The sequence below is a fragment of the Anas platyrhynchos genome, chromosome Z (assembly GCF_047663525.1).
Source record: "Anas platyrhynchos isolate ZD024472 breed Pekin duck chromosome Z, IASCAAS_PekinDuck_T2T, whole genome shotgun sequence".
Classification (NCBI taxonomy): Eukaryota; Metazoa; Chordata; class Aves; order Anseriformes; family Anatidae; genus Anas; species Anas platyrhynchos.
The window spans coordinates 83,408,163-83,422,911 of record NC_092621.1 but is presented as its reverse complement, the minus strand read 5'-3'; positions in this window follow the sequence as shown (position 1 = coordinate 83,422,911).

The window sequence follows — 14,749 nt, the reverse complement described above, 5'->3', positions numbered from 1 at the left end:
AACAAACACTGGAAATAATTTATGAATGATTATTATTAATTAAAAAGGAGTCTATGAACAGAACCTACTGCAACAGGCTGTAGAAGCCTGTAAGAGTAGCTATACTCCTGGCACATCTTATTTCACAGAAGGTGTGTGAGGAGAAGAAAGAAGAGGTAACATGGACATCTGCATAGTGACTCTGGAACTTGACTGGATGTACTAGACTCTGGAGAAAGAGCAATACATCAGTTGACACAAAATATACAAATATAACCATCCCAAGAAATGCCAGGAAAATATTATCAAGAGGCAATGATGCTCAGGGTGGTGGGTGTCAGCTGCTTGTCAGCAATTCTACTGTGGGTGGGAAGTCCAAGGGGCAGCCCCAGACTGGGGCTAGACCCACACCTTCTTCCAGCAACTGAGTTGGGCTGAGGAGCAAAACTGAGACATACAACCCATGATTTAACAGATTTCTGCCATCAAAGTGGTCAGGGACCTGTTCTGGTGTATGATAAGCTTTTGACTATCAGCTGACAAAGAGACTGAGCCATGCATCCCTGGGGTAGACTGAAGACTTGTCCTTCCTTTGTCATCTTGGCTGGCATCAGGAGTGTAGAGATACATTTCCTCAGAGAAGAGAACACCCTGTTTGTTTGGGCACTGCCATTTTCTTCAACTAAACCACAATTTCTGCTTTCATTGAGTACAGGATTCACATGCTTTCATCTATCTGTGGGGAATTTTCTTCATATGAATAACAATGGCATCACTGATATGGTGATTTTCTTGGGAAGGTCTCGCTATAAGGTTTCTAGTCAGAAAGAAACTAGCCAGCAATCACTTGAACAACAACCAATATCTCCAATGTCCTGGAAAGCCACTGTTAATGTTTCATGAGTAGCTTTTATTCATCGTCCTGCATGTCAACTACCTATCTCTGATGATAGTGTTAGATGTTCTTTCTGGAAGAATGGCAGAAATAAAAGTTCTGCTGTATTTTAGAGGCTTTTTCAAAATGGTATTTTTGCATTGTGAAATCTGCAACGCATTTACAGTTAAGACGTCCTGAAACAGGAGTCTGTGGACACTTAATTAACATTTGGCAATATCTTGTAGTCAGTTATAGCCTATAATCACAGTCATACTGTGCTTTGACTTTTGTGACAAGATCCATTTTGTGGGGCTTGAAGCCTTCAAGGGCTGCTGACCCTGTGCTCATGCAGGCAATATAATAAGTGGTGAATGGGAAAACTGCAAAGGGATATACCAGTCACTGCCTACTCTCAGTACTCAGTTCATACTATAAAATTGGGGTAAATTGAGACAGATATGTTGAATGGCCTGAGAATATTTATGCCAGAAGAAATCTTTTCACAGGCTTTAGTGGATTTAGACCAGATTCCTTGTTTTCTGTCATTGGAAACATGGCACTGGGTAATTTACTAAGCCCCTAACAATCTAGGATCTTTTGTGTGTCAAGAAAGGAGAGAGAAAGGAAGAATGGAAATATTCTCTCTCTCTATATATTATATATATATATATATATATAATATATATAACAAATATGTATAATATAGGTATAATATATATATATAAAATACTTAAGATTATTTGAAGAATGTTTTCTTCAGTCTAATGAAATCTTGCAATATTTCATGTGTTTTGCACTAGTTTGTCTCAGGATGAAACATGTACTTGCAATATTGACCCAACAGTTGTAACCTACAAACATGGGAACTGTGTCTATATGTTAGAGGCTGATCAACAGGTCAAAATTAACAGGTCAGAATTTCATAGAAGTGAGCTAAGCACAGCACAAAGAAACCAGGAAAATCCTAGCATACAGGAGAAATGAAATAGTGATTTGCTTTTTCAAAATACTACACACTGTAGTATTTTTTTCTGTGTAATTATATTTTAAAGTCCATAGAAAAAATTGCCCATTCAAATATTAGTATGTAGATCATTGACACGAGGCTCTCTAAAGTGATTTGCCCAATTCCCTTGAGTGTATTTTCCAACTGTACATAAAACAAATTTATCATGTTGCATTTATAATACTGTAAGTAAAATACTTGGTAATGTGAATTCCTCTAAACTAACTCTCAAAGAGATAAGAAAGAGCAATCTTCTTACACATTGTATTGGACATGCTTTTGTTCAATATTAAGGTTCACTTCTATATATAAAATGTGCATCCATTTGCTTAGATTATGTAACATTTATTTCATTAAAGTTATGGAAATATTTAATGTGGACTTTAAAATTTATTTATTTATTTATCTTGGTGAATTCCTAAGTTTTGCTAGATTTTTGTCTAAATATATGTGTTATTAAAAGGCTGATTAAATAAGCCTTCTAAAATAGTGGTCAGACCAGTGCAAATTTAACTAACAAAAGACAAGGTCTAATGTAGGATAAATCTAAAAAATCAAGTGGTAGCAACTGAATCAATTACAAAACAATGCCTTTTTTTTTTTTTTTTTTTAATCACTACTGAATATCTAATCATCTCTGTGTTAGACATTGTTATATTGTTTACCACAGAAGAGCTCCATTCTGGGTGTAAAAGGTGGATGTGCAGCTTTCTCAAACTCCTGTACAATAATTCCTATGTAAACTCTGAAAATGTAACTGATAATATGTCAATGATTACTATACAAAGAGGTTAAATATTACAGCTAATTTCCTCACTGAAATCCAATCCAGGGATTAGCAACAATGGGGAATCTGTTTTATTTGCATTTAATTTGTACCTTCACACTATTATCTCCCATGTTTTAGTTTCAGGAAATGTGGTCTCAGGCTATTATAACCACATTTCATGCTGCAGTTGCACTGTTATTTGAGCTGTAGGGTTGGAAACGACTTACTGAAAAAATAAAGCCAGCATACTTTATTTTAATTATACTAGAGCTGTGTCTAAATAAAAAAAAAATACTACAGTATATATTTAATATGGAGCACAGATTAACAGTTTTATGAGACATAAAATCTATCTATATCATTTTCTATTTACAAATCAGTTGTATATCTTTCAACAAAACAAATGCCTATAGTGTAAAAATGAATAAGGAGACTGTCAAACTAGCAATCATGTAAGCAGTAAATAACATCTTAATTGGCCTGGAATGCCGGAATTTGATTTTTTGGGGACTAGCTTTTATTTATTGATCTATATAGCATATTTATCTTTTCAGTGATTTGTACAAGTCTATTCCCTTTCTTCCATATCGGATCCATGTATGGTTTTATATTGCAAATCCCATTTGGGGAAACTGCCAAGTGAGAGAAGCACTGTTGCTTCTGGAAAAGCCATCCATTTAAAAGCCTTCACTGATACAACTTTGCGGTTTTTACGTTTTGCCTTCTGATGAAAAAGAAAGGGAAAGAGAAAAAGAGAGCAGAAATGCTCCTAGCATGAGGTTGCCACACAAGGCATGCTTCAACAGTTCCTTACTCTTCACTCACTTGGTAACAGAGAGAAAACAAGAAAGGGTCCTACGTACACTGGGAAATGTCTGTTAAATGTTCCTGCCCAAGGTACATTTACCAATAAGGCTTGAGGACAGCAATGGGTAAGGTAGGCTCTCTGCATTGTGTGCCAACTCTGGATTCAGATCTCAGCAGCATTTGCACGGATTTGTTCTTAGTGCTCCTGTGGTACCTCCAGACAAACATCACTGCACACTGCACTGCTGAGACCTGTCAAACTTGGCTGTCCTCTGCCCTGCTGGCTGGCTGCAGATGAGCCTCTTATCTGAAACGCAGGTGTCCGCTGCTGCATTCAGCGCTGGGGGTGGGAAGACATCCATCAACGTTGCTCTTCTTCCTCATGGAAATGCTGTTGGAAATGTCACCCTGCAGACGTTGCTTAGCTGTTTTGCTTAGGACCGCTAAAGATTGTCCCTTTAAAGCATTTCTGCTGTTGATGGTAGAGAAAAAAGTTTGCAAATAGCAATGTTGCATGTGCTTGACTTCTGGTTTTGTGAAAGTGGCTTGATAAACACTGAAAAGATAATGCTCTAATAGTTGCTTTTGCTCTGGTATAACCTTAACTGTCTGGAAATGAGCTAATGAAATTTTTTGGTGTGTCTTTTAGAGAATACATTTGCATTTGACATAATTAGTGGTAGGCAGATCCAGCTCCATCCAGGGGGAATCTCAAGACAACTGCTTCGCCAACTATTAGTGCCTAATTTCTGAATGTCAAACCCTGCACATCTTAATTTCTAGAGAATAAGCTCAATTGAACTTGCTCCCCAGTTATGCAAAAACTGCTCAGATAAAACCAAGTGGACACCAATGTAATGAATGTGGTTATTAAATTGTTTCAATTGAAAGAACCCTATTCTTACACCATCATAATAGGAACAATTTATCCCCACTGATCGGCCTGTCTCTTTTTTCTGAGCTCTCTTTGATCTTGAAGCATATTGCAGTGGTGTGTCCTATTGAAAAGCAAAACTGGGGCAATTTTAATGCTTTTGTACCTTACCAGTGCTCTATTTTTTCGCTGTTTAAAAATAGCTGTTAATTATAAGTGCAGTTTAAATGTCTCAAGTGACCCAGAAATGCAGGTTGGAATGAGACAGATTGTGTGTCTCATATAAAACAGATGTACTTTCACAGAGCAGTCTGAATTCAGCCCTCAATATGTATCTTTCTCTAAGGTTATTTCAGTCAGGTATTGAGCTTGTCTAGCACTAAACTATAAAATCCCACACATTTTGAACAATGAAGAGAAAACTGGATCTATATTTACCTCAAGAATAAAAAGCCTCTCTTTCTGTGTGGGTGTATTTTGCTGGTAGTGGTTGATGGGATGAGGGCATTTCCCTTCGACTTCAGAGACCCAGGAGACCAGATGCCTCATTTAATCTCCACCTCTTCTGCCTCTTGACGTAATAAGCCCATGCTTTTAAAGAACATTTAGTGGTAATAAACTTTCAGGAGCTCCTCTTATTTTGACTGGATTAAGCACTGCACAAGTGCCAGCCTTACATTGCAGATATGAAATTTCAGGCTTTTCCTGCGTTTTGAGTAGCTTGAAAAGTCTTTTTTTTTTTTTTTTTTTTAAATATTTTTTCTCTCTTTTGCAACCAATCTTTTTTAATTCCTGTCTGTGATGAGGTTCATCAAGAGAAGTTTGAAAAGTAGCATGCAAATTAAATTAAGGCATGTTAGTGATTTACTGGAGGGCCTGAACAAATCAGTTATTTATATGTCTATTTGTTTCTATGCTGTTAGACAGCAACTTACAGACATTTCAATTCAGCAGCAAGACTCTGTTTCAACTTTCAGATTAGAATGGGCTGTCGAGTGCAATGAGTTTGATGAGCTCTCCCCTGTCCCTGAAGATCAGAGGTACACATTTCAAAGCCACCACCACTTCGTGAGACTGAATGGTTTAATGGTGACGGAAGGCAAGGGTCAACTGAGCCTGGATTGTACATTCAGATCTCACTCATTAAGATAGAATGACACCTAGTTAAGGGGTGGACACTGCAGGACCAATCTGAAGTTGCAGAAGAACCTACCTGGTCTGCAGCTGCTCAGGAAGCTTGGGCCAAAAAGGGCACTGGGAACTTTTTCCCCTCTGCTTGATTATTACACATCATACACCTTTCCTTTGTTATTTCACCTAAGAATAAAACAAACAAACAATCAAACAAAAACAACCCACACAGATTTTGGAGATTCATTGTCAGATACTTACACATTCCCATAGTCAGATATTCATGAGATAAATAAATAGAGAAATATTTCAGTGGCAGCAAGTGCAAGGGGTGAATTTGTTTTCCACACTCCTGAAGGTCATTTTCAATGACAAAAATCTGGGTAGTGAAGTTCTAATTTCTTAGTGTTTTCAGTGCTTACAAAACTCCTGAATCTCAGAGGATGTTAAAAGAATAAATTGGCTATGATATATTGCAATGCTCTGAGTCCAACTTCAAGAGAAACCACAGACCTTACTAGTTTCAAACATCAGTCCCCAGAAGACCACAGTGATTATATCTGCCTTTGGGAACTTTCTAATTCTGGAAACAAAAGCACTTCCTTTTAGTATTCCCACATTAACACTTAATGTTATCATGATGGAAAACACAAATTTGAGAGTAAATGAAACAATAGCACATCTATATTTGAAATGAGTAAACTAGTATTTTTGAAAAAAAAGTTCATGAACTATCTTTTCACCTTTTTAGGAATATATTTTTGTGCATAAACGATTTCTCAAAGTTCAGATGTCGAGAGAAAAATTTCTACTAAAACTCTATGGGCTTTGTTTTATCCTGTAAATTTTCCCATTGTTATTCCATCAAGCACTAGGATTGAACATGAGCTTAAACAACTGTATAAATTAATTATTTGACAAAGCAATATGAACTCAAACTTAAACATATACTTAGAACTGAGTGCTATGTTGACATGGGATGGACACACTTAAAAGTTCTACAGCAGTGAGCCCCTTAATTTGAATATTGGTATCTGTATTTTAACTACATTCAAAACAATCCATTCTAATCCAGCTTAAATGGGGACAACTATAAAGCCAGAGGAGTTCTGTGAAATGCAAGAAAACTTCATCACAATGGTTGTTTGAACCCATATTAGCTTCGGTGGTTTAATTTTAAATTTCCCATCTCTACTGGATGACATTGCTTGTGTTGCTAAATTAAAACCACAGCTTTTGGTTTGGTTGCAAAACCAAACCTTTGCATACAGGAAGCAATGTGAGACCATATTATAAAAGATTTTTTTTCTTTCCTCACAAAGAAATGGCGATCAGCTTAGAAAAATTTTTCATGGTTTGCCTTTAATGGAAACAAGCAAAAATCTATCTGTAAAAAAAGATAGAAAGAGTAACCTTATGGAAGCAGAGTGGATCACAGTATGTGAGAAGAAATAGTGAAGCATGTTTATAAAGACATAGAAGTAACAAATACTCTTCTGAAACCTTCAGTGAAGACATTACAGATTATGAAATTTATAAACAGGTAACAAAAAGCAGACTGCAGTGTGAGCAGGCAGTACTGGTAGAGGACTGTTCACAGAATCAGAATCATTAAGGTTGGAAAAAATCTCCAAGATCATCTGGTCCAACCATCCCCCTACTACCAGAATCACCCACTAAACCATGTCCCTAAGTAGTACGTCCAACCTTTCCTTGAACACCCGCAGGGATGGTGACTCCACAACCTCCCTGGGCAACCCATTCCAATGTCTGACTATTTCTGAGAAAAAGTGTCTCCTAATTTTCAACCTGAACCTTCCCTGGTGCAACCTGAAGCCATTCCCTCTCATCTCATAACAAATCTTCCCTGTGTAAAGTCCTAACTGTCCTCTGTTGAACAGCTAAACTGATTTTATAGACCATTAGTTCTATTCAAGCCTGGCAAAGTCAATGTAAGTATGCTGAATTTGTGTTGGTAACATTAATTAGACTTCTATTTTTTTTTCTTTTTAAACTGATAGACAATCTTTTATTAAATTCCTTTTTGTCAGGTAAAAACACAAACAACACAACACACACACACATAACACACAACAAAAAAAAAACCTCAATGTGTCAGGGAATTCATTATGTTTGTTGTGAGTAATTCCATTATGATTTCTTCCCTTATTTCAGACATAAAACAGAACAGCTGTATGTTGCATATCAGACAGAACATACACATGCATATAAATACTTTCTATCTTAAACCTTTGAATTTGCTGTCATGAATGGTAATGAGTGAACCTCAAATATTTGGAGGCACAATTTAGAGAGGGACCCAATGACTGAAATATCTAGGATCCCTTCCACGTAGCAATCTTTCCGTTCAGCATTAATGAATATGCTGCTGTAGTTTTTTATCTTCTTTCAGATGCCACATGATGGAGGGACTGTGGATCAAGTCCAGAGGAGAGGATCAAAAAGAAGCAGAGGTCAAAGAAATATAGTGGGGGCTGTGTTAGGTCAGAGGTTGGACTCGATGATCTTGAGGTCTCTTCCAACCTAGAAATTCTGTGATTCTGTGATTCTGAAATATGATCTAGGAAGAATCTAGGAAGATCAGGGGGTGTTCATCCCCCAGAAATGAAGACTGCCAGGGGATGTGGTCACAGTCCTCCCATTCTGAAAACCTTGTGAAAAATAAAATAAAACAAAACAAAACCAAAAAACCCCACCCTGAAACCAAAGAGATTTGTCCTCCCTTAATACAGGGTGGATACTGGGAAAAGCTTTATGGTGGAAATGTGAGCAGTAGGCCAGATTTTTGGGGGATGATTCTAGTAGGATACCATAACCACAACACACTGAGGTGTCAGGGGCAGGTTAAAAAAAAAAAAAGATCTGTTAACAATGGAGCAGTCATAGTTTGTCCTGCTTTGGAGGTACACATGAAGTGTTTACAAACCCCTTGATCTTAACTGTCTCCTCTTTCCACTTCTCTTTCCACTTCCCTCCCTTGTAATCTCTAGCCTGCTGTATTGCTTCCTAGTGTAAGGCTTCTAAACAAATGTTTCTTGTCTTCTATAAAAACACATTTATCAGCATGCTCTTTCCCACTACTTTCTTCCCCTTCTATTTTACAGTTTTTGCCTCTCCCTTACATAGATCATCCATGATGATCTAATTGACAAACCAAAATAAACTGAAAAGATACTGTGTGAGGAGACAAATAATTCTTTGGTTGCCCACCAGTGCCTATCTATTGGCCATTGCAATACTTGAATAATCAGCAAACTTACAATTTACTCTTTTTGTGCTTAAATTCAAAATGATGGTTCAAAATTGATGTCAGCGTTTCATCTGCAGCTGGGTGCATCTGAGTTTTTTAACTTTTAACTTTTTTAAACTTTAACTTTAAGTTTTATTTTCCTAATGAGACTAATACTTTGCTTTCATTTTTTCCCCATTTCATCAGCTTTTTTAGTTATGGGGAGGTTGGAGCCAATTTTGTGCTTATGTTATGGTAATCCCCAAACCGTTTCATGTAATCTAAATAAGCCGTCCTTAAAGAAGGGACAGAACCAGGATCCTTTCCAGACATTGTCCTAATGGTTGAGCTTCTTTCAGCTATTTCCAGTTCCTCCTCTTTGCTTCCTTTGTTGCTCTTTGACTCTTTCTTAATCTCTGGTTGGACAAATTTTATTCAGGGTGACAGAACTGCTAAAACATGGTAGACAAGGAGAGAGTGGTGGCTTTGAACATGAGAGGTGGAAGATAGATTTCAGGTGGGGTGAACTCTCTCCTTGCTGAGTTAGTGCAGAGACAGAAGGGGAAACAACTGCTCCTCTGGCCGTGGTTTGAAGGGAAGCAAAGAATACACATTATACTTTTGGTTTCTTGGTTTAGTCCCAAGTCTGAGACTGTGGTGACAGTAATTTACATTCATAGAAATTTTAGGAACTGTAGCTGGAGGAAGCCTCTTTTAGGAGAAGCAGTTCCACAACACCATATCCATTATTACTGTACCAGTGCTCAGTCATCACTGTCTCAAGCACTGGATGGAGGCCAACTCAATGATTCTGCAGCATGCTGTAATCCTAGACCATATTGAATAACATCTGGGGTTTGATTAAAAGTATATTCAGTTACTTGCATACTTTCAAATACTTCTATGCAGTGGATTTCTTGTAAACAGTTTAGTCCCATTTCCCAGGCCCTGTGCTTTGAGCTCCCACTGCATCCCATTTCCAGTGCCAGTGCCACTACACAAGGACATGGCCACACATTTACCAGGTGTTTGTCAAGGTAGGTAAAACTACAAGGCAGATGCTGCTTATACCTTTTTTCCTCTATCTGCTCTAATTGTTAGGAAAACTAAAGAAAAAATCTTCAATATGTTGCACAATGCTTCTATAAATTATATTCCATTTGAAACAGCCAAACAATTTTTATGGACAATGTTTTATGTTATGCAGCCCTTCAACACAAATTGGTGTGAGCTAAGACTGTTTTCCCAGGTGCTAAATCTGTGCTAATCATTGAGGGAGTAGGAAAGAAGAAATCAAAATTTTTGTGATTCTTGACCCTTTACTTTAAATCCATTAATACACATGGATTTAGTATGATAGGACCTGCTGGCAGCCAACTAATGGACTGACTCTGTAGTTGCTGATAAGGAAACTGATTCCACTACAATTCAAGCACTTCATTACCTCCTGCTCCAAGCACACAGTATATATATATTCTTAATTTTAAGGTTCAAAAAGTGTATGCTGTCTAAAGACAACGGTGTTATGTACTGGCTTGTGTTCAGAAAATCCTAATGTGTTCCTTTTCTTTTTTCAAAGATTGAGATTATAGGATAGTTTTATTCTATCACAATTCCTTGCTGCCACACTGTCACAGGGGAAAACTCACTGTATATTTGGTGGGAGGGTAAGAAGACCATCCTCATTCTTCTAAATTAGCATATCATTGTCAATAACCTTAGGTGGTTTAGTTAAATGCATGATTTGTGACTTTTATCCATCAACTGAAAAACAAAACAAAAAACAAACACAAAAAGAGCCAAGAAAATGTAGTCTTTTTTCTAAGCAGGTAGAGAAGATGTGAGCCTGAGTGCAGTGGATTTGTTTTCTGTTTGATTTACTGACTTGCATAGAAACTTTGAAGCAACTTCTGTACCTGAGTTTCTCTTTAGAATTATGAGAATAAAACTGTGGAATATCTTGGAAAAGGTTTCATACAGATAACAAAATAGAAGCAAAGCAATACCATTTCCATGGAAAGAGCTGGGGTTGGTTTACTGAAATCCCACTAGATATAGAGAGGGATACTTTTTACCAAATCACTTAGGTGATTTGTAAATCACTAATTGCTACAAAGCTGAAGTGAAAATTATGAGAAGTTTGTGAAGATCTAGTGTGACAGTGTGAAGAGAGACTGAGAAGATCAATTAGGTTAGAGAGAAAATGAATTAAAACTTGATCTTGTTCTCCCTGGAGTTAATGGCAAAACTCTCACTGACTTTATGGAGCATAAAGATCCAGATGAGGAGGTTAACCAGAAAGCACAAACATATGTGTACAAATAAATGGTGGGGAGGAAGTAAATCACATTTTCTTATTCATTCTCACTTATGGTAAGGAAGTGGCCAATCAGTTAAACCACAGTGCAAAAACTTCAAGCAAACAGAGAAAATCCTGCCCTTATATAAAACCTTTTACAGTTCACTGCTACACAGAGATCAATGGGATAAAAAGGGAGGAGATCTTTCATGGGTAAGAGTATCCAAACAAACATTAACTAAAAATGACAAAAAATGAGAAAATCAACATGTTATAAGATATGATGTAAAGACAAACAGCTTAGAGCTATGTAGAAACTCCCCTCAAAGTAAATTGCTTATTTAGCAACTTCTTTTGTCTTGCCATTCTAAAGGTCAAAGCAGACACTTTTATCCCTCTCCTTTTCTCATGCAGCCTTGGAGAGCAATAGAGAGCAATGTTATTATTTTCTGTCTTTTTCAGATAGTTTATGAATATTGGATTTATTTTTCCTTTACTGAAAGAGAGATGCATGGCACATATATATTAGAAATATAATGATGAGAATTACTTACTATTTTTTTTTGTATTCCAATTATCACTGTTTGACTCCTACACAAGCCTTTAATTCTTAGACTAACTCTTCAAAGCTGCTGATTCATATTTTGCATCACGTGAACTTACATCTTACAAGAGGAGCTTCCTGAAGTGTGTGGGACTTCCATAGAACCAGGTATTTCCATATAACAACTGCTACAAGTTCTTTCTGTATGGGGATAATAACATCTGCATCAGACACTTGAAATAAAGAACAGGAAAAGAGATGTGTCCACCAAAATATTTTTATTGTATTTGGATTTTTCTCTCTTTTAATTGCTCAATAATTAAAAAAAAATAAAAAATTCCCCTACAACATTTAACACAAAGAAATATTTTTTCATGTGTAATTTGTACATCGAAGGGGCTCAGACAAGATTTCCTTGGATGACATGAAAGGATGGAGGTAAAGTTTTGGAATTATATTTGTTAAAGCCTTACTGTGAAAGTTTTCAAATTATTTGTGTGGGAGGAGAAAGAGTAGCTAAAGTATTAGTTAAACTGCTCAAGAATCTGCATTATACATTATTTATGTATTTGACAAAATTGTGGAACTCATTGCCACAGCATCTGGTAAAGTCCATAAATATAACAAAAAGCAGAGAGAAATATACTAAATTTGCTGGAGATAAATCAGACATTGGCTAAAAAAGGCTGAAATCTACAGGTCTCATTCACCCAAGTAATCCTGGAGGCTGGATCAGTGCACAAGGTCAAGGATGGACATATTTACCATGTTGGACTTTTTATGTAGGAGTCTGGCTGCTCTTGTTAAAGGAACTGCACACTGCTAGAGACAGTATGGTCTGTCTTAACTTCTCATGCTGTGCAATTTGCAAGTCAGTTTAGAGCTGCATTTGCACAGGGATGTATAAACATTTTATTTATTTATTTATTTATTTGTTGAGGGGGGAGTTGTGTAAGTGCAGCAAATAATATCATAGTGGATAAGGTAGGAAGTGCTAGTAGACCTGAAGAGAAGGTGGCAACTGAAGGTGGCAATATGAAGGTCTGAAATGATAGAGGGATCTTTAAAAAACTTGTTCACAGATTTGGACAAGGTCTCTCCTTCCCTCTTTCTTGTCCTCATCAACAGATTGGAGAGTGGGGCAGTCTTTAAAGGAGAGGGAATTAAATGCAAAGGGGAAAAGAGACAAAAGAACACAGAGAAAGCATGCTGTGCAGAATTTCACACATTAAATACATGCTGAAACATTGGATGTGGCAGAAACACCTTTTTCTTTACCTGGAGATAATGGCTGGTATTAAAGAGAATGCATCCAGTCCTAGAAAGTGTAAAACACTTTGTTTTACACTAGAAAGTGTAAAACAAAACTAAGGTCAATGATTTTCAGAGAGTGATGTATAGCAGCCAGAACACTAAAAAACTAATGTTTAATCAGAAAGTAGATGTGGAAGAAAACTTCACAGAAGTTGCTCCATTTTAACTGCCTCTATGGAAAAATCATGCTGATATATTTTTTTTTTTTTTTGACAACTATAACCAAAACACTGCCTCTCTGTAGTTTAGGTAGACTGTTACTTTAGATCCTGCTAAAAATGTGGAGAACATCCACATGGAGAACAGAGCATCCAAAAAAATGTGTTTTGAAAGTGAAGGCACCGCTTAAAAGTGATTCTAGTACCTGCTATTTGTTTTCACGTAACTCCGTTTATTAACAAAAAGAGAGAAGAAAACACTTTGGGTTAGAAATAACAGGACACAGTACACATCAGGAGACTGATTTTGCAATCCTTGTGAAAGCAAATTTTTCACTAATGCTATGTGAGTATGTTGAAGATTCCAAATCTGTATCTTAAGGAAGAATTAGAAAATAATGGATGATCCAGATATAAACATTTCTCAGGGAAATTCTCAAGACAGAAATAAGACAGACAAAATGTTCATATTTTTTTACAAATGGTCCCAGAGGTAGCTCCTAGTTTAAGATTTAAATCCAAGCCAGCATGAGTATGTGATCTGGCCTGTACAAACCTGCTGAAATTTCACTTAGTCCAGATGTTAATCACTACACCTGGCCAAGTGTAGGATGCTTAATTCAGGAAAAAACAGATGGGTCTAATTCAGACCCACTTCTAGAATGAGTTTATTGATTGTCCCTGTTTCTAGGGTTATATATGTGAAGGATACTATAAAAACTGTGGGGAGAAAAATAATATATAGAAGGTAGTCTGTATTATTTGTGAGGAAAACAGGTAGTGAAACATGAGCTCATCACTTCTTATACTGACAATAGTGCAGTTGTGATGTGCTGCTTCTCTTCTTTCCATGGTAATAATAAAAAGTTAAACTGAAATACATGTTCCAACTGTGGTACATCTTGCTGGTGTACTAGTTTCACAATGGCACAACTTGTATGAGTCATCTGGGATCAAAGCTGGCCTCCTGACCAATTCCATCTTCTCATCTCCATTATCTACTAAAAGGAGCTGTTTGCAACTCAGACTTAAACACTGTAAAATTTGATAAATGAGCTTTAACCTCAGGTCTCTTGCTAATTAGGGTATCTGAAACTTGTTTCAGTTAATACAGTCATCTTCTGAAGGTATTTGGGGACTACTTTTCATTCCAGGAAATATTAATTAATTCAGTGCCTAACTACTTGGAGGGTAGGGCCCACTGGCCATATGATGGAAATACAACTTTTCTCATAACAAAGCTGTCCTTTAGTATTAGTAGAACCAAGTTTAGATTCCTAATGAAAAATAATGGTGTTATTGTTCAGAAGCTTTTAATTTTAAGAGGTATTATACTCCATTATGCCAAAATCAGTTTTCCACCAGTTAAAACCAAAGTCCCAGCAGAGCCCATGCACTGATACAGGCAGTGCTAGTGTAATGCATATGTTGTAATATAGTGTAACGCAAAGAGTGAGACTCAGAATATAGGTCCATCGGTAAGACTGTACAAGGTAAATTCATGAGAATTCACAGTCACAATTCACTGCCTGTGTGAGAAATTCCAACTTGACCTGCAACACTACAGAAGACCTGGGAATGGGAGTGGGACTTATGATCATGTTTAGCTCAATATGCTGTTCTTTGCCTTGAGGATGTATTTGCATGTGAACCCAGATTTTCCCAGCCTGGCCATGATTTACAGGTTTCTCCAAGGGAGCATTGGCTCTAGAAAGAGGAATAATTTTGGAATCCATTTGCT